Source organism: Coturnix japonica, chromosome 23, assembly GCF_054131305.1.
Source record: "Coturnix japonica strain WE chromosome 23, WE-NBRP24, whole genome shotgun sequence".
In the NCBI taxonomy this organism is placed as follows: domain Eukaryota; kingdom Metazoa; phylum Chordata; class Aves; order Galliformes; family Phasianidae; genus Coturnix; species Coturnix japonica.
In genome coordinates this window covers 2,524,732-2,542,200 of record NC_140685.1, presented here as the reverse complement: position 1 = coordinate 2,542,200, position 17,469 = coordinate 2,524,732, and the positions used below count along the sequence as shown (strand labels likewise).

Here is a 17,469-nt window from a genome sequence, read left to right as displayed (position 1 = left end):
CCACACCAGGAGCTGATGATATCTGGCATCCTTTGCAGCTCAGTTATTCTGCTTTCAGTCTGTGGCTATGGAATCCCTCATGCACACCCAGCAGCTCTCTAGCTATGAGAACATCCCACCCCATAGCTGGTTTGCTCCTCATCCTGCCTGTTCCCTGGTTGACACCCAGCTGAGGCCTGCACTGCTGCACACCAGGAGATCCCCAGGAACCCTCCAGCTCTGAGCTCAGCCATGAGCCCTTCCCACAGCTAAATGTGCAGCATTGTAGTCAATAGGATGCCCCCAGGTGAGCTCAGAATTTTGATGGCTATCACACAGTGAATAATAAATACACTTAGGTTGGGCTGATCACCACTGCGTTCCAAGAAATCCATGCTGCAATATTTAAAGCAGAACAACGACCTTCCAGGGGTTTATCACACACATCTGGGAGCACTCTGGGAACTCGGTCTGACTCAGTTAGGGAAGCAATGCCTGGTGGGAATGTGTTGGGCACTGAGAGGTGGAATTGTGGCCAAAATGGATTTCCAAGCACCCCCATGAGATGGCAGTGAGTGCCAGGTTGGGCCTTGGCCAGCTGTTGTTTGGTGCTGATTTGGAGGACGAGGAATGAGAACAGGAGATGGGAGAAGGAGGTGTGGGTCAGAGAGTTCATATTCCTGGAAATGAGAAAGGATTTGGTGGAAGCAAATTGTCTGCTCTTTCAGGGAGTGCTTGCAGCCCGCTGCCCCACACACCACAGCCCCTTTGCATGCAGCAGGAACCTGATTTGCTTAGAAATGTTCATCATGGAAATGACTTTCTAACAGCAAAAGCGGCTTCGTGCAACAATTACTTTGCTGATGAAAGCATCCCATCACAGTGCTTGCAAACCTCAGACCTCTGCTCCCTGAGCCGCCCCCACACCTGGTGTGTGTCAGTGTGGGGTTTCCAGCTGAGTTCTCTGGAACTCGCAATACTAAGAACCCAAAGCTCCAATATATGTATCAGCAGGGCACAACCCCAGCTTCCCCATCCGTGGTTTGGTGTTCTACTGCAGCCTCCCAGCACAGGGAGTGTTGGGCAGTGCTGGGGAAGGGCTGAGCTGCAAGGCTGAGCTGCACCCTGTGGGCTTCATCCGGCTGGGTCACACTGTGTTGCTGTTTGTCACCTCATCCCTGCATGCTGTGGCACGGCACCTCCCTGCACTGCCCCGCTTCCTTCCGCCCCCCCCAGCCCCTTCGTTCACCATTTTTGGCAACTTCCTCAGGCTGCTCTGTGCCCCAAGGAGGAAAACAAACACAGGGCAGCATGCACAGGTGGGATCTGGAGGGACAGAAAATGAGCTGCTCAGGCACCCCAAAGAGTTTGGCCTCTGCTGATGTGTCCTGGTTCCTTTGCTTTAGGGATAAACACAAAGGGCTGGGAGGGAAACTGGAAGAAGGGCTGGGAGAGATCAGATCAGCATCCCAACAGCTGAACCTGGGCTGGTACCCACCATCCTTTCCCCATGCCATCATTGCTCTTCCCGGCAGTGCAGGACACAGCATCCCTCCCACCCTCCTGCTGCTCTGCTGGCTGCTGCACTATTTTGTAAGGCAGGTGGCACCATGACCAAAACCAGACTTTCTCCACCCCGTCTTCTTCCAAAATGCATCCGCTCAGCTGGCAAAGGGAGATATACTGGGATTTCACCTGCTGTGAGCATTGGGGCAGCCATAGGGTGGGTGGCAGCAGAGCTCGAGGCAGGTGACACGCACCACAGGTGGTCCCAGGGGTCAGCACCCCATGGGGGATTTTGGCTCTGAGCATGTTTTCTTTTTTTGAAATTCACTGGAATCTCACAGTGAAACCCACAACTATTTCAGTGCCTGAAGCGGCTTTCGAGTCTCGGAACGCCGGCAGCAGCGGTCACTCTCATCTGATATATGAAAACCCGCAAAGGAACCCAAAGCCAGATTGCTGGGACTGCGTGAGACATCAGCTGGGCCCAATCTGGCCCTGTGAGGCAGATGGACTGCTAGGAAAATGTGGAGAGTGTTGGTCAAAATTGATATGGTACAGGCCATTGTGCTGGAGATCTCCCAAGGGCAGCAAGGAAGGACATTACCAGGTGCCAGCAGAGCAGAAAGCAGCAGAGTTGGATGGATAGGTGGGTGGATGGATGGATGTGTGAATAAAGAGACAGAGCAGTGGATGGATGGGTGGATGGATGGATGATGGATGGATGGATGGATGGATGGATGGATGGATGGATGGATGATGGATGGATGGATGGATGGATGGATGGATGGATGGATGGTTGGGTGGATGGATAGATGAATGGATGGATGGATGGATGGATGGATGGATGGATGGATGGATGGATAGATGGATGGATGGATGGATGGATGGATGGATGGATGGATGATGGATGGATGGATGATGGATGGATGGATGGATGGATGGATGGATGGATAGTTGGGTGGATGGATGGATGGATGGTTGGGTGGATGGATAGATGAATGGATGGATGGATGGATGGATGGATGGATGGATGGATGGATGGATGATGGATGGATGGATGGATGGATGGATGGATGGATGGATGAAGAGCCAGCAGTGGATGGGTGGATGAACAGATGGATGGATGAACAGATGGGTGGATGATGAGACAGTGTTGGACAGGTTAGGAGATGGGTAGACATGTGAAAGGAAGGATTACTAGAGAAAGCTCTGAAGGGAGAGGTCAATGTGTGGAATAACATACTTGGAGGAATGGAAAGTGTGAGAAGGGCAGATGGTTGGATGAACTGATGGATGGATAGATGGTTGGATAAATGATGGGGTATTAGGAGAGAAGGATGTGTGGGTAAGTGCATAGAGGGGCTGGAGGTGGGAGGATGGATGGGTGGATGGAGGAGTAGGTGGGTGGGTGAAGGGATGGATGGATGGATGGATGGATGGATGGATGGATGGATGGATGGATGGATGGATGAAGGGATGGATGGATGAAGGGATGGATGGATGGATGGATGGATGGATGGATGGATGGATGGATGGATGGATGGATGGATGGATGGATGGATGGATGGATGGAAGGAAGGACGGGTGGTTGGTAAAGTCCAGAAGGACAAAGCTACCCTGCTGGAGGAATGAGCAGCCGGGCGGGGCGGAGGTGCGGGCTGGGCGGGTCCGGTCGGACCACACGTGGAGGGTGGGCCCCGCCTCTGGCCCCTCCCGCCCGCCGAGCCCGCCTCGGTGCTGCCGGTGCCGCCCGGCGGGGAGCGGCGCGGAGCGGAGCCCGACGGGGCGCGGCGAGGATGGGCAGGGGGCCCCGGCGGCTGCCGCCCTCCAGGTGGGGAACCTCGTGAACGGGGGTGCTGCGATTCCACCTCCTCCCTAAGCCCGGGCTGGGGGAGGGAGGTTCGGTGTGGCTGGGGGGCGGTGTAGCCGGGAGCAGCTTGTAACCGGGGTGCTCTGTACTCCTGGTGCCCCTGGGAGGGCTCCTTATAGCGGGAGCGTCCTTGTAAACGAGGAGCTGGTGGGGTGTGATGGCCTTGTAAAATGCTTTGTGGGGGTGATAATCGCTGTGTGATGAGGGGGGACCACAGAATCGAGGGCTCCGTGATCAACCGGGAGCGGTGTGCGCTGGCTGAGCCCTTGGAACCGATCCCCGCGGCTCCATGCAGCCCCCGAGCAGTGGTGGGGTCACCCGGCAGCCCCAATCTCCGCCTCCTGCGAAGCGCACCCCCCGCGCCCCTCGGGATCCCCCATCTGAACCCGCGGGTGGGGACGGCCCGCACTGCCATTGACTCATTTCAGGACCGCGTGCTTGTTTGCCTCCCGCCGCCCCACCGAGATGCTGCCTGGGGCCCAGGTGTGGGGCCCGGCCCCAGGGGACCCCCGCAGTACACACGGCTCCCCGGGAAATCCCGGGGGCTCTCCGACACCCGGTTGGAGTTTTGGCTGCGTCGCTGCCGGGGGTGGCACTGAGTCACCACCGCCCGGTGTCACCACCGCGGAGCTCCCCCCGCAGGGACGCCGCTACCCCCGGCCCCGCAGCCGGGCAGGGCGGAGGTGCGCCCTTGGCAGCGCTCTGCTGTGGCAACAGGATGTGGTTTGGGATGTGACAAGCCCAGCCGCGTGTCATCCCTTCGGCGTCGGTGTCCGCACACGCATCAGCCCCCGAGATGTCCCCGTGCTGATGCTCGTGATTGTGAAGGAGCATCTTGGTGCGGTGCCCCCGGTGGCTCCATTCGGTGGGCTGAGCTGCCCGGGGGGCACACGGACACAGCCCGGCCTCGTGTTCTGCTCACCGCTGCAGATGCCAACCCGAAAACATGGTTAGCTGCTTTGGATGGCGCAAGCCCTATAGGAGGAAAGGGCTCAGGGTGACTCAAATCACTAACGAAAGTGGGAGAAAAGAGATTTCAGACCTTTGTTTTCATGTTTATTAAAATCTCACTGCTCGCCCTCTGCACTCATTAACTTTGTGAGCAGGTTGTTTTCGGTGCTGCTGCTGTTACTCTCAGTGCAGAGAAAACATGCTCAGGCAGCTGCAGGCTGGTGCTGCTCATCCTGTGGCTGGTGGGGCTGATGCTGAGCAGCTGCAGTTTATTTAGTTGCTTGATTTGCAGTGATTTTCTACATCTTGGTTAGATGCAGGGGTTGCAAGCTCCAGGGATGTGCAAAATGTCAGCACTTTGTGCATGCTGGGGAGGGCTCTGGTGTTTGGCTGATCCATGGTCGCAGCAAAGAAACTTGGATGGAGTTGCAATTGGTTTCTGTAACACGGCTGCAAAGTGTTTTGGAGCTGTGAGTGTTGCTCAGGTTAAAGCTTAATCCTGGAACGATGAGACAATAAAGAAAGAGAGCCCTGCAGCAGAGGGTGCATCCCTTGGTTGCAGTGACTGCAGGAGGCTGAAAGGTGCTGGCATCCCCTGGAGCAGGGCTGGGTGGTGCTCTGCAGGTTTGGGGATGGTGCAGAGCTGGGTTTGCTATGCTGTGAGCTGGAGGTGTGCTTCAGCCTTGCACCATGATCCTGGCTGGCAGTAGGGATGTGCTTCTCTGTCACTCATTTCTGGGGCTCTCCTGCAGCTCTGCAGGTCAGGGTGGAGGAAAGGGGATGGCAAAAGTGCTGGGGGTGTTTCTGCAGGAGGGGCAGCTGTAGTGTGGCAAGGTGGGTTTGGGACAGGGGCTCATTGCCACTGCTGCAGGAGGGTGCAGCTGGCCAGACCCTCCTCCTCCCTCCTAGATCAGGCCACCCTCATTTAAAGAAAAGCAAACCAAAACTGTCACCTTGTGCCTTTTGTTGAACGTGAAAGCAAAGATGTGAGTTTTGAACCGAGAAAGAAGAACTGAATCCAGACAAAACGCTGCTGCAGCCTTCGGGGCTGAGGGATGTGGCAGTGACTGCCATCCATGTGATGCTCCAGCCATGGTGAGGACCAGGCTATGACACCTGTACAGCAATGCAAGGACTGCTGCTGTCTTGTTATCCTGCAGCTCACCTGGGGCAGTTTCAACTTCTCTTTTTTTGGGTGACCACTGAGCTGTTGTGGGTGTGCTGGAGCTGCCAGTTTTTGCATGATCGTTTTGCAAGGGGAAAATGTGCATGAGTTTGCTGGGGGAGAGCTGCTCACGTGAGTGCCCTGATGTTTTTGAGCTGTGCGAGCCTCCTGCTGCTTCTAAACTCCTTTCCCATCCTTGCTTCAAGCTTGTGCTGAGCGGTAAGTTAGGATATGTAAGTTTCCTGTGGAAACCATGTGTCTGCACAGGCACTGCATTGCAGCCTGACGCATCTTCCCTTGCTGCAGCTTTGCAGCTATGCTCAGCTGGGGAGGTGTTTGGGGCTGGAAATGCAGTGAAGGAAAAAGAGATGTGGATGTGATCGGGCTCTGCTGCTCAGTCCTCTCTACAAGACTTCCCTTCTGCTTCTTTAAGTGGATCAGTATTGCAGGACTGGAACTGATGTGTGGACATCTGTCACCAACCCCATTGCCAGCCGCTTCCTTGTGAGGTCCCCACCCACTCCAAGCCATCTCTGGAGGTCTCCAGGTGACCCCCACACCCCCCAGCACTCTGTCTGTCTTGCTGTGTGTACCTCTCTTATCTCCTTGAAGGCACAGCTGGTTGTGGAGCTGATGATGCCCACAGGGCTGTGGTCAGGACCTGCACAGCACCCAGGCTGGGAGCCTGGGGAGCTGCTGCTCCCTAGTGCATTTCTTAGCACAGATACCTAAATTCCCCCTCCCAGAACAGCCTTCTCCTCTTTAGGATCGTGCTTTTTGCTGCCAATTAACGCAGTGAGAGAATTTGTCTCCCCAGTGACACGTCTGTAGGACTCCTCGGATGCTTTAATTGCAGGGCTTTCAGCAGCCAGATCGTGATGAAATGGTAATTGTTGTGATTGTGTGCTGTGCAGTAGCTAAAAGACGTGGCTCTTTGGCGAAGCTTAATTAGGAAATAGGGACACTGTTGGGAATGGCTCCGAGATGAGATTTTCCTAATGAATGCTATTGAATAGGCAGCCTTGTAATGAAGAGCAGGCTCACGGGGCTCTGCCAATTGCTCTTCTCTAGTGTTAATTTTGTATTTCCTCCCTATTGTTTCTAATACCCTCTTGGAAAAGCTTGAAGATAAAATGCTTTATTTTCTTACGGTCTTGTATCCTGTTTGGCAAGCAAGTGACTACAGCGCGTGCATCTGGAATACAGGAGTGGACAGGCTGAGCTGCTTCAGACTTCTTCATCTCTGATTTCAAGCTCTGACGTTGGAAAAGAACAGCAGAAAAGCCACTTTGGCTCAGGGCTGGGTGATCTGCTCCGTGTTCGGCTGCCTGTGCAGATGTGAAGCAGGAAGAGAAGGTGGCACAGTGCTGCGGGATGCTCTCCTGCCTGGAGCAGCACAGCGTGGTGTGTTGTGCTTTCTTGCTCAGATGTGCTCCCTTTGCAAGTGGGACTGCTGTATTTAGCTGTGCTTCACCTGCTGAGAGCTCACCCGGCTTCCAGTGTCCTGCTGGTAAGAAGCAGCCCAGCAGTCACAGCTTGCCAGGCAGCTGCGTGGCTCAGTGCTCCCACCTGCACTCTGCTGTTCCCGGAACGGGGCCGGGCAGCCCCTGGGTGCTGAGTGAGCTCCAGAGCTGCCTCCCAGCTGTGCTGGGCAGTGGAAAGTGCTGCAGATGTTTTTGGCTGACAGATGTGAGCGCTCACCCCATGGCTGAGTTAAAAGTGGAATTAGAAAACACTCTCTGACTGAGCGATGCATCCCGTGGTGCTGAGACAATCACTGGTGACCTGTTTGATGGGAATAGGGCCTGATTTTCCCTCCAATGCCTCATTTTATTGCCCCAAATTCCCACAGAGCTTGAGGTGAGGGCAGCTCCTGAGATGCTGCTTGTCCCTGTTTGGGGTGGCTTGAAGCAGAAGTGAGCAGCACACGTGATGAGGATACAGGGTATGCAGGAGTGTTGTCCTGCTGTGGTCACAGTGTCAGCTCTGAGCCTGATCTTGTGACTGTCCCCAGCAGTGCTGCAGTGGGGAATCTGTCTCTTTTTTCTTTCGCTATTAGAGTTTTTTGTACTGTGACATCAAAGTGTTTGAAATACCTGGTACTCAGCCTTAGGATTAAAGCCGTGTCCGTGTTCAAATGCAGTGCTGCATGGACTCCCTTAGGAAGGACTGTGGCTGTCTCAAACTTGCAAAAGAGTTTTTCACCCTTCCACACAACCCGTTCTTGTTTGGTCTCAAATTAGGATGAAGCGCTTCCCCTTTCAGCTGCTTCCCCCCTTGCTCTGTGTCTATTTAACTCCCCCTTCAGCTCTGAGGCTTCTCTGCAAAGCAGCACTCATCCTTTCAGGTGGCATTTCCCTTTTCTCATTGTTTCTGGCAGTCTCTCCACGTGAAACTTGACAAATGTTTCCTTGTTCTCGGTGCCTTTGTGTTGATCAGCTTTTGCACGTTGGTACATGTGGGGCTGTGCAAAGAAGTTTCAGTAGCACTTGGCTATGGATGCTTTGTGTGTGATTGAATGATGTCCAGCCTGGGTAACGCTGCTGCTGCTGCCTCTTCCTGGGCATGGATCCTGCTCATCTAAAAGGCTCCTGTTTGAGGTTTGCCTCATTGGATTGATCAGTTGGATGGCAAGCAAACCAAACAAGCTTCATGTTCCCACCCGACTGCTCTCCAGGTGCAAATTACTCTGGGGTTGATCCCTCAGTGCTACATCTCCATGGTGCTTGAGCACCTCCAGGGATGGTGACACCCCACCTCCCTGTGCAGTCTGTGCCAGCACCTGACCACTCTTTCAGAGTATAAATTGTTCCTAATATCCAACCTGAACATCCCCTGGTGCAATTTAGTTCCTGGAGGCTTGGCTCTTGCGATGAGTTGGGATGAGGGCATTGCTCATCATGAGAGGAATCAAGGACTGGAAGGAGCTCAGGATGTATTTGCTGCATGGGGTTGTACACCCTTTGCTCCTGTGACACACCAGGAGGGCTTGGTGACTTCTGCTTTGTTTGGGAGCTGGTTAGGGTGGTACCAGCCCCTCTGCCCAAAGCAAGCTCCATGTCTTGGTGAGCTTTGGAAGCGGGTGCCAGTCACTGCCTCACTTGCCATTGGCCCAAGTGTGATGGGGAACGGTCAAAACCATCCTCACCATCATCTGTCGCATGTGATGTTGCCAGCGGTGCTGGAAGGGAACTGACGTTTTTTGGGCAACCATGCTAGGGACTGAAAATACTTCTGGGTTCCCAGCAGGGCCTCCACAATGGCAGGAAGTAACTTCTAAAGCTTCCTTTGGATACACGGGGCTTTGGGGGAAAGATTTACTTGCTTGTTTATGCTGTAAGTTAATCTATTTAGTGGGCTTGGCATAAGGCTCACATAAAGCCCTCTGGAATGATCACGCTGCCTGTGTGCAGTGCTTTGTCTCTCACTTGCTTTGTTTCACAGCTGGAGTAATCAAGCGGAGGTGGAGCCAATGGGAAATCTCACATGTAAACTTGTTTTTTCTGAATAGGCTGGAGGAAATAGTGTGGGCTCTTATTGCCCTTCATCCCGAGGGGGTTGGAGGAAAGGTAGTGAGGGGAAGAGATTGGGGTCTGCACCCAGAGGGACCCTTGGGTGGGTGGGCTCTGCGTTCCTCTGCTCAGCTGGGGCACAGGGGTGTTTTTTGGCCCCACCAGGGATGACAAATGGTTTTGCAGCATTAAAAATAAGGCATAAAAGGGAACCCTGAGAAATAGTGAAGCAGAGTAGGGAGAAACATGATGTGTTCCTGTGAGAGAAACAAGAAGTCTTAGGGAGAGGTTGGAGAGGCAGAAGAAAGTGCTGAGTTGGTGGGATGAAGAAGAGCCAATGGAATTTTCTCTGTTACATTGTGGTACTGCCACTTCCACATGTTTGATGCTGTCCTAAATACACCACGTGTGACCTTCCACTGTAAATATGTGGTATTTCCCTGAGGGTCATGCCCAAAGGAGCCCCACGTACCCAATGGCTGCCCTGGGATTCCCCTGAGTTGAGATCCATGCCCACAGTGCTGGGCTCCCTCCCAAGAAGAAAAAATAACTGTATGTCTTTGGGAGGTTCTTCCTGCTGAACATGGAAATATTTGGAGTCTTGTCCCCTCTGGCCCATGGAATGATCCTTGGAAGCCACCCAAAGGGACAGATTATGATCCGCTCCCCTGGGCTGAAGTCAGCCTGGGGAGCATTGGGAGGAACCACTCGACCAGCCGCTTCTCTGCTGAGCTTCTACCTTCCCTGCTGTGCTGATGACAGAGCTCAGCTGGGCTGTGCCAGAGCCCGGTGCTATCTCCAACCTGCATCTTTCTGGGGCTTCACTTGGCTCTGCCTGTCATCAGCTGTGGCTCTGGGTGAAACTTCAACCTTTGCTCTCTTGATAAAGGCTGATAGGAGCTAAAATTAACTCTTGCATCATGTGGTGAGGGGTTTTCATAATCGATGCCAGGAACAAGCACGTTTCCTCTCTGAAAAGTGAGTATGCCTAACTGGTCTTTTCTTACTCAGTTCAGATGTGTGTCATTTCTGCTGGGTTTTGATAAGAAAAACAGAGGCTTTTCTTACACTGGCTGAGTTTTGGCCAACCCATGCAGTCCTTTGAGTGCTGATGGATGGTGCTGGGGGTGCTGATGCCTTCTGAAGCCCTCGAAGACCAGCTAGGAGCAGGTATGAGTGCAAGGGAGTTTGAAGCTTGTCTTTCAGCATGGCCTTAGAGATCTCATCACACCTAAATGTTACAAAGGGTACAGGCCACGCTTGGAGCTTGCTAAGGCAAGGTCTTGCCAATGGTTAGAACAACTGTGTTTGAAAGGAACTGCAGTGAGCAAAAAGAGAAATGTCTTTGGAGAAAGAAGGAAGGCACCATCACAGCTTTTCTCGGTGATGGCTTGGTGGGACTAATTCAGAGATTCTTATTTCTTGCATCATGGCTTTAAAGGGGCAGTGAGTGGAATTCCCCTGCTGTCTGTTTGCCACGAGTACACCAGGTCCTGTCCTGAGTAGTGGTGACTGCAAAAAAGAACATTTTAATCATAAGTGGTGAGGAAGTCTCAGCCTGCAGACTGGGCAGTCAGTGGGGAGCTCTGCAGACAGCTCTATGTGGGACACTCACACTGCTGTGGTTTCAGTTTCCCATCACCATTGTTGTTGGGGTCTGATGCTGATGATTACTTGGAAGATGACAAAGGCATTGGGATAGGCTGTTCCGAGAGGTGATGGAGCCTCCTTCTCTGCAGATATTTAAAGTCCTCCCGGATACTTTCATGTGCAACGTGCTCTGGGGAACCCACTGTGGTGGGGGTCCTCCAGAGGTCCCATTCAGTCCCTGTAACTGTGATTCTTTGATTCAAATCAGGACAGCTGCTCATCATTTTGCTTCTGGGATCATCTTCCTCTTAAATGGCTGAGAACTGCACAGAAGCTGTTGGCAATGCCATCAGCTCTGCCACCTCTGAGGCCATTCAGGTTTGGGTATCTGTGTGACTGTCTCCCTGCAGCTGGGAGCAGCCTGTTGCTCTGCATGCAGCCAGCTGTGGCCTCTAGTCAAGCACGGCTGCAAACTCAACTCATTTCCAGCTCCAGCACTGTGCTCTGCTTTGCCTTGGTATATCTGCTCAGGCTTAGGAGGAGCTTTTTCTCTTCTCCATAACATGGAAATGATCTTCTGCTGCAGCTCCCTGGAGCTGGAGGTTTGTCAGTAACACTGTGATGAGAATGAGAAGCTCATTACCAGCAGACATGGTGGTTTTACTCTGAAGTCACTACAATTTCACTGTGGTTGACTTCTGTACACGTACTAATGCATTTCATCTGTGAATGGCTCCATGAAATTGACCTTATTAAAGCACATACTTTGTTTTCAGAGGTCTCTGCTGTAAAAGCAGAAGGCCAAGTGACGTGCTGGTGAGGATTTCTTGGGTCATTGACTTACTGAGAGCTGCTCCTTCCAGCCCTCCTCCCCAGCAGCCAGGAGATCTCAAGAGGATAAAGTTTGCAGAAATGTTGACTTCTGCTTTTGTTTGTTATGAATCAAGTCTGAGGGTGAAAGAAGTGTAAGCTAAGCTGAGTGTATTGCAATATCCATGTTCCCATTATTGCACTTTCTGAGCTTGTTGCAGGCTCTGAAACGTTTGGTCATGCAACTGCTGGGTAAGGAAGGAAATGTTGTTATCCCTGCTTTGCATGTGGGAAGCAGCTTTGGGGGATAAGAATGGGAGCTGTCTTGCACAAGGATGTCTGCCTAAAAACTGGGGCCTCTAAAGTCACTAAGCGTGATGGCTGCTCATGGATGGGTTCAGTTTGGAGAGGATGGGATGGGATGGGATGGGATGGGATGGGATGGGATGGGATGGGATGGGATGGGATGGGATGGGATGGGATGACTGCTGTGAAGGTGTTCTGTTTGTCTGTAGCTGTTGGCCTCCTTGGAAATTCACCTCATTTTTGTACAAGTAAAGTTACAGGAGATGAATTCTATCTCTGGGATGGACCCAGTGTCACTGCAGAGCTTTGTGATGGAGTAGACGTGAATTCTCTAAAGTCACCAGATGAGTTTGTTGCTCAGTTGCCTTGCTTCATGCCTTGAATCCCATTGCTTTTTAACTGGATGATAACCCTGAAGTCACCAGCCTTAAACACCTTGATGTAAGAAACAAGATGCTGATTTTTGGCTGGTATTCCTTGCCTTAAAACGTCATTGGTTGTACAGCAGATTCACAGACGAATTCGTGGTGTAAAGGACTTCTCTCATTCACTGTGTTGGAAAGAGCCTTCATGGGGATGCCAGCAGGGCTGCTGGTGGGCAGAGAAGAGGGTGGAAACCACTCAAGCAGAAAGGGCATCGAACAGAACTGTTTTGCTTACAAACAAGCACAAGTTGAGCATTGATTATCCTGCTCCATCCACTCTGGATGTTTCTGATGTTTGTTTTTGGCTGATGGGATCCTGTGTGCCCAGAGCCCTTCAAGACATCCCACCTCGTGCTGGCTCCTCCATGTCCTGTGTTCTGAGTAACTCCCAATGAGGTGTAAATTATGGATGTTGCGTTATGACCTTGTGACTGTCAGTGTGTGCTTTGCTGCTAATTAATGCACTGTAATTCCTGTGCTAGTAGATATTGCCTCTAAAAATATCTGGAGGTGCCTCTCTGGTTAAGGAGGTTACAGCAGTAGGTTTTAAGCAGGCAATATGCTGAACACTTTCTGGCTGTACTGTAGGAAGAAGCTTCTTGTAGTGGGGCTTAGCGAGATCCTTATGGGGAGGGAGATGGGAGATTTTGTTCTTTAAAGATGACATCTCTGTTGTTGTCAGGGGAAAGCCGAGTTATTGCAGCTGTAATGAGAACAGTGTATAACTGTTAGAGCGATCCTTGGAGCTGCTGTCCAGGTTGAAAGCAAGACCCAAACTCAGTGGGTGGGGTGTGTGATTCCTGGCCTTGAAATGCACTGGGAAAGAAAATGGAAACCAAGGAGTGAAGGGATTGAAGGAGACTTTCCCCCAGTGCCTGGTTGGTTTGTAGCTCTTCTGAGGGCTGTGTGAGACCAACCAAGCTGCATTTTAGGAGCAGCACTAAAAGTCGCTGCTGAGATCTGGGCTGCAGCTTTTGCACATGGTTTCCACCCCTCTGCTTAAGCTGCTTTGCTTTGCACTTGCTTAAATGCGACTGTTAGGTTTCCTGGAACTCCGAGCCCAAACCAAAGCCCTTTGCACAGTGCTGTGGGTGCCACGTGTGGCCCTCGGATGTGGCAGGAGCGTGAAATCATTGTCCCAAATAGGAAATGGTGGCACAACTTCCCCCCCAGCTCCAGGGCACTTCTCCTTTTGGCAGCAGCGTGTGCGGGAAGGTGAGGTAAGAAGAGCTCCGTAGAAAATGCAGAAGTGCAGGTTGCTCTTGGAAACCATCTCAAGGGGCGAGATCTGAGATGCAGCCAGTGTGTGTGTATGGGGGGAGTGCTTCTGGGGGGGCTCATGGCTTCTACCTCAGGTGGGAAGGAAGGATGCTCAGTGCGCAGTGAGGTGGGGGGGCATTCAGATGCCATCAGCTGATGGGGAAGGACAGAGGCTGTCAGGGTTTTGGCTGGAGTTTTTTTTTGACCTCATTTGGTTACTGAGCCCTGTGCACTCAGAAGTAGGGAGAGAATGACAATGGGGAAAGTATCTTATGCAAAAACACCTAAAGCCAGTGCATTTCCAGATTCAAAGATGACTTTCCAAGGTCACATGGCAGGTTCTACATTAGTCTCTGAGACACATCTGCAAAATCCTTGAGCACAACTCAGCCATGGCATGAGGCAGCTGATGGAGGAATTGAAACCATTGGGAGAAAGTCAGGATGGGGACAGTGGGTGTGTTTAAGGGATGTTATGGCTGAAGGGTAATTCACTGAGCTGCTGTGGGCTCCATAGTCCCATGTACAGCCACAGAGTGGCACAGAACTATAGGATGGCTTGGTCTGGAAGGGACTTATAAGAATATTCAGTTCTAACACATTGTTGTGGGCCAGGCTGCAACCAAAGTGTCCCTGTGCAGATGTGGTATTTCTGTAACTTGTGCTTTCCCCATGTGAGTATTTCTCCAGGGGAAGGACTGGCCTGGATATAAGATTATGGAACATATCTATGTGTATATATATGTGTATTTACATATGTATGTATACAAATATGCTAGATATAGAATGTTCATAGCCTTGGTTAGAAGTGTCCTGCCTGCATGTGCTTGCTGGTGTTTTCCAACATGCCAAAGACTCTGATCTAGTTCTTCTACAAGTGGATGGCTGAGCTACTCATAGGGCTGGTCTGCTCTACTCCAAATGGAAGTGGTTGAGCCCAGAGGAGGTGTTCACACCAAGCTGCTGGGGTGGATGCAGGATTGCAATCAGGCAGAGCAGTCCAAATAAACACGGCTATTTGGATTGCTTAGCCATTGCCTCTCAGCATCCAGCTCACTGCTGAGACTGCTGACCCTCTCAGAGGATGTTTTCACTTATGACAGCATGAAGGGTGCTGGTCTGTAGCACTGGATGCTGATCTTTTGTGTCCCAGTGGGCAGCTTAATCTGCAGAGCTATTAATCTGCTGACCTCGCTGGGGATGCTACAGCGGTGAGGAGCAACCCTGCAAGTTGAGGCCATCAGAGGTGAAGCAAAGGCTTCCAGTGTCGGAGTGGGGGGTTTTGCATGCACAGGGCTGAACTCTGTTCCCAAGGGCAGGAGGAAGGTGGGGGAAGGTGCCCGTCTGGAGCCTGGGTCTGTGCTGGGTGAGCTGTGCCAGGAGATGGGCTGCTATGGGAGTAGAGAGCACTTCCAGCTTGGGGGTGTCTGAAAGCTCAAGGTTTCAAAGCCGTTTTCTTCCCCCAGCTCTAATTTTAACAGCCTCACTTGGGATAAGTGCTTTGAAGCCTTAATTGCAATTATGAATCTTCCTCTGTTCCCAGCTTTCCCCTAATTGGCTTCCTGTGAGAATTTACAAAGCTGGTAAAAACAAAACCCTCTGCTTTGGTGAGGGAGGAGGTGGTGTGAGATTGCTGAGCCCAAACACAGCGCAGCTCAGCCGGGACTTTGTGCTGCTGTGCCACGAGCAGACCCCGATCCGGGCAACTCACAACAGTGCCATTATACAGAGCGTAAGCTGATTTACATGCTTGCATTTGGAAAGTGCTAATCTGTTTAGATATTTCTCTCTTTTTTTTCCCCCCTCTTTTCTCCTTTCACCCCTCTCTAATCTTCTGCAGTCCCTGCCAGGTTCCCAGCTCCTTTGGCTGGAATAGGGCCCCAGCTCAATCCTTTATCTGTCTATTTGGCAGCCCCTGGTGAAGTCGTTAACTAACGAATGACACTTTTTTTTCCTCCCCCCTGGCTCATTAATTAGGTTTGCAGAACCGAGCGGCTGCTGCAAGACTGAGCAAGGCAGTTCTGTGTTTTGTTTCTTAGGAATTTGGGTTTTTAAACCTCCCCATAGCTTTGTGTTGGTTCTGGTGCCGACGATCAGATCTGCAGCTCCGGTGCTTGTGATGCTGTTGGGCTCACGTGTCCACTCACACACAGCTTCATTCCTTCCATCCGCTGCTGCCTGAGCTGTTCTCATCCCTCTCCCATCGTTTCTTGCTGCTCGAGGATGGGTGTCTGGGTGCTGCGCTCCTGAGGTGCCCGCAGCAGGATATCTTGGTTAAGGCAAGTGGTTTTGTGGGTTGCAAATAACCTCTGTGACAGATCTCTGTTTCTTTTCTCATTTAATGATGCATTTCAGCATGTTCTGCTTTGCCAGCTCTACCTGCCAAAGTTATAAATGGGATTGGGAAGGCTACATCAGGAATTAGAAATAAGGGCATAGAAGAACCACGGTGCCAATCTCATTCCTCTGCCAATGGATCCCAGGTGGGGTTGCTGGGGTGTGCTGCAAGCAGGGCCTTGCTTCTGCTCTGGGAGGAGGAAACTGAGGCACGGAGAGGTCACTCACCATGCCATGGCATTGGACTCTTGGTTTCTATTGTGGGCTTTCGGTTCCTTTTGTAACCACTAGACAGCTCCATTGTCAGCTCAAGCTGTGGTACCACTCCATGCTGCCATCACTTTCAGCCTATTTACAAACAGGCAACTGGGATGCTCTGAGGGCGGTGCGACCACACTGCTGCTTGAAGTTAATTCCCCATGGTGACTATTTGAAGGCTATGAAGAGAGGAGGATTCTCAACGATGGCAGCCTTTAGAGCTGGAGAGCTGCATTTGCTCGTAAGAGCTGAGGGAGGGGGGCAGAAAAAGCTGCAAAATGTCAAAGAAGAAGAAGAAAAAATAGCTGTGAGGGAAAGCAATTTGCACTTAACCCACTTGAGATTTGCCCTCCCAGAAATGATGCGATGCTTATCTACAGAGAGGTCCCACTGGCGGCAGTTTGCTGTTGGGGCAAATTGCCTGCTAATTTCTGCTCTAGCTAACCAATTAGTCAGCTCATTACACCTTCCCGACTGGTCTGGCCAGTGGAGCCCATTGCCAAAGGGTCAGGAACTTCCCCGGATCAGATTGCTGTGTCGTTTGATCCCTCTGGTGTCTGGCAGGCTTGAGATGTGAGCTCCAAGTGTCAGACCTGGAGACACACCTATTTGGAGCCAATGAAGCCAAAAACAAACAGACCTCTTGGGGTTTCCCTGGAGGTCAGAGGGAAAGGGAATGGGTCGCTGACAGGTGGGGAAGCACTAAAGGGGAATCTGAAAGGTCTGCGCTGAGCTGTGAGCCAGCAGAGCAGGGATCTCACTTTACTGAGCCTCTGCTGTTTTATTTCTATTAGTAGTATCTGTTTCCAAGATAGTATTTCATATATTCCAACAATACGTTATATATGGTTATGAGAACCAGGGCATTTAGTAACATACAAGTCTGGGCCGAGGAAGTGAAGGGAGTGAATAATTACCAGATACTGTGGTTCTGGGGTGCTGAGTCCAGAGTCCTACTAGATATCTATGTGCCCATCTCAGCACTGCCTGGCTTGGGTGCAGAATCCAGTGGGTGGCTGTAGTGACTGGGTACAGAGGTGAGAATGGAGCAAAAGGTGATGGGAATGAGCAAGTTTGAGCTTGGCTCCCATACCAGATGGGAGCTAAAGACCTAGACCACGAGCTCCCAGTGATGTGAGTGAGAGGTCTTTTCTGGCAGCATCCTCCTGGTATCACCATTCCTACCCACCTCCTGCCTGGGACCAGGTGGATCTGGTTGCCCATCAGCAGCAGATGCTGTGCCAACTCCAGCAGTGTCCTTGTAGTTGCTATCTGCAATGAGGATTTGGACAGCACTTTGTGGATTGATTCCTCTGAATAGGTGCTGGTGACAAATCCCATCATCAGTCAAACTGGTCTCCCAGTATGGGGAGCTGGTGGCTTCATCTCAAGACAGGTGGGTGAGAGCTTTGGGTCTGGGAGGATGGTATGTGCCCAGGGCTGTGCCTTCTCACCAGGGCTCCTGTGTGCCTGAGTTAAATCCTGAGTTAATCTCTGCTCC

At 51.7% G+C, this 17,469-nt stretch overlaps 1 protein-coding gene across 6 annotated transcripts in view; it reads left to right on the top strand.

Moving 5' to 3' along the window:
• Window positions 1-3,207: 3,207 nt before the first annotated feature.
• PIK3R5 (phosphoinositide-3-kinase regulatory subunit 5) overlaps window positions 3,208-17,469 on the top strand; it is a 41,203-nt gene continuing 26,941 nt past the window's right edge. For 4 of the 6 annotated variants that reach the window (XM_085522435.1, XM_015880160.3, XM_015880159.3 and 1 more), the window contains exon 1: window positions 3,208-3,316. The gene's annotated coding sequence lies outside the window, so the exon portion shown is untranslated. Of the gene's footprint in view, window positions 3,317-13,203; window positions 13,335-17,469 lie in introns of those variants that run through there. The other 2 variants (XM_085522436.1, XM_085522434.1) reach the window with 2 other exon arrangements.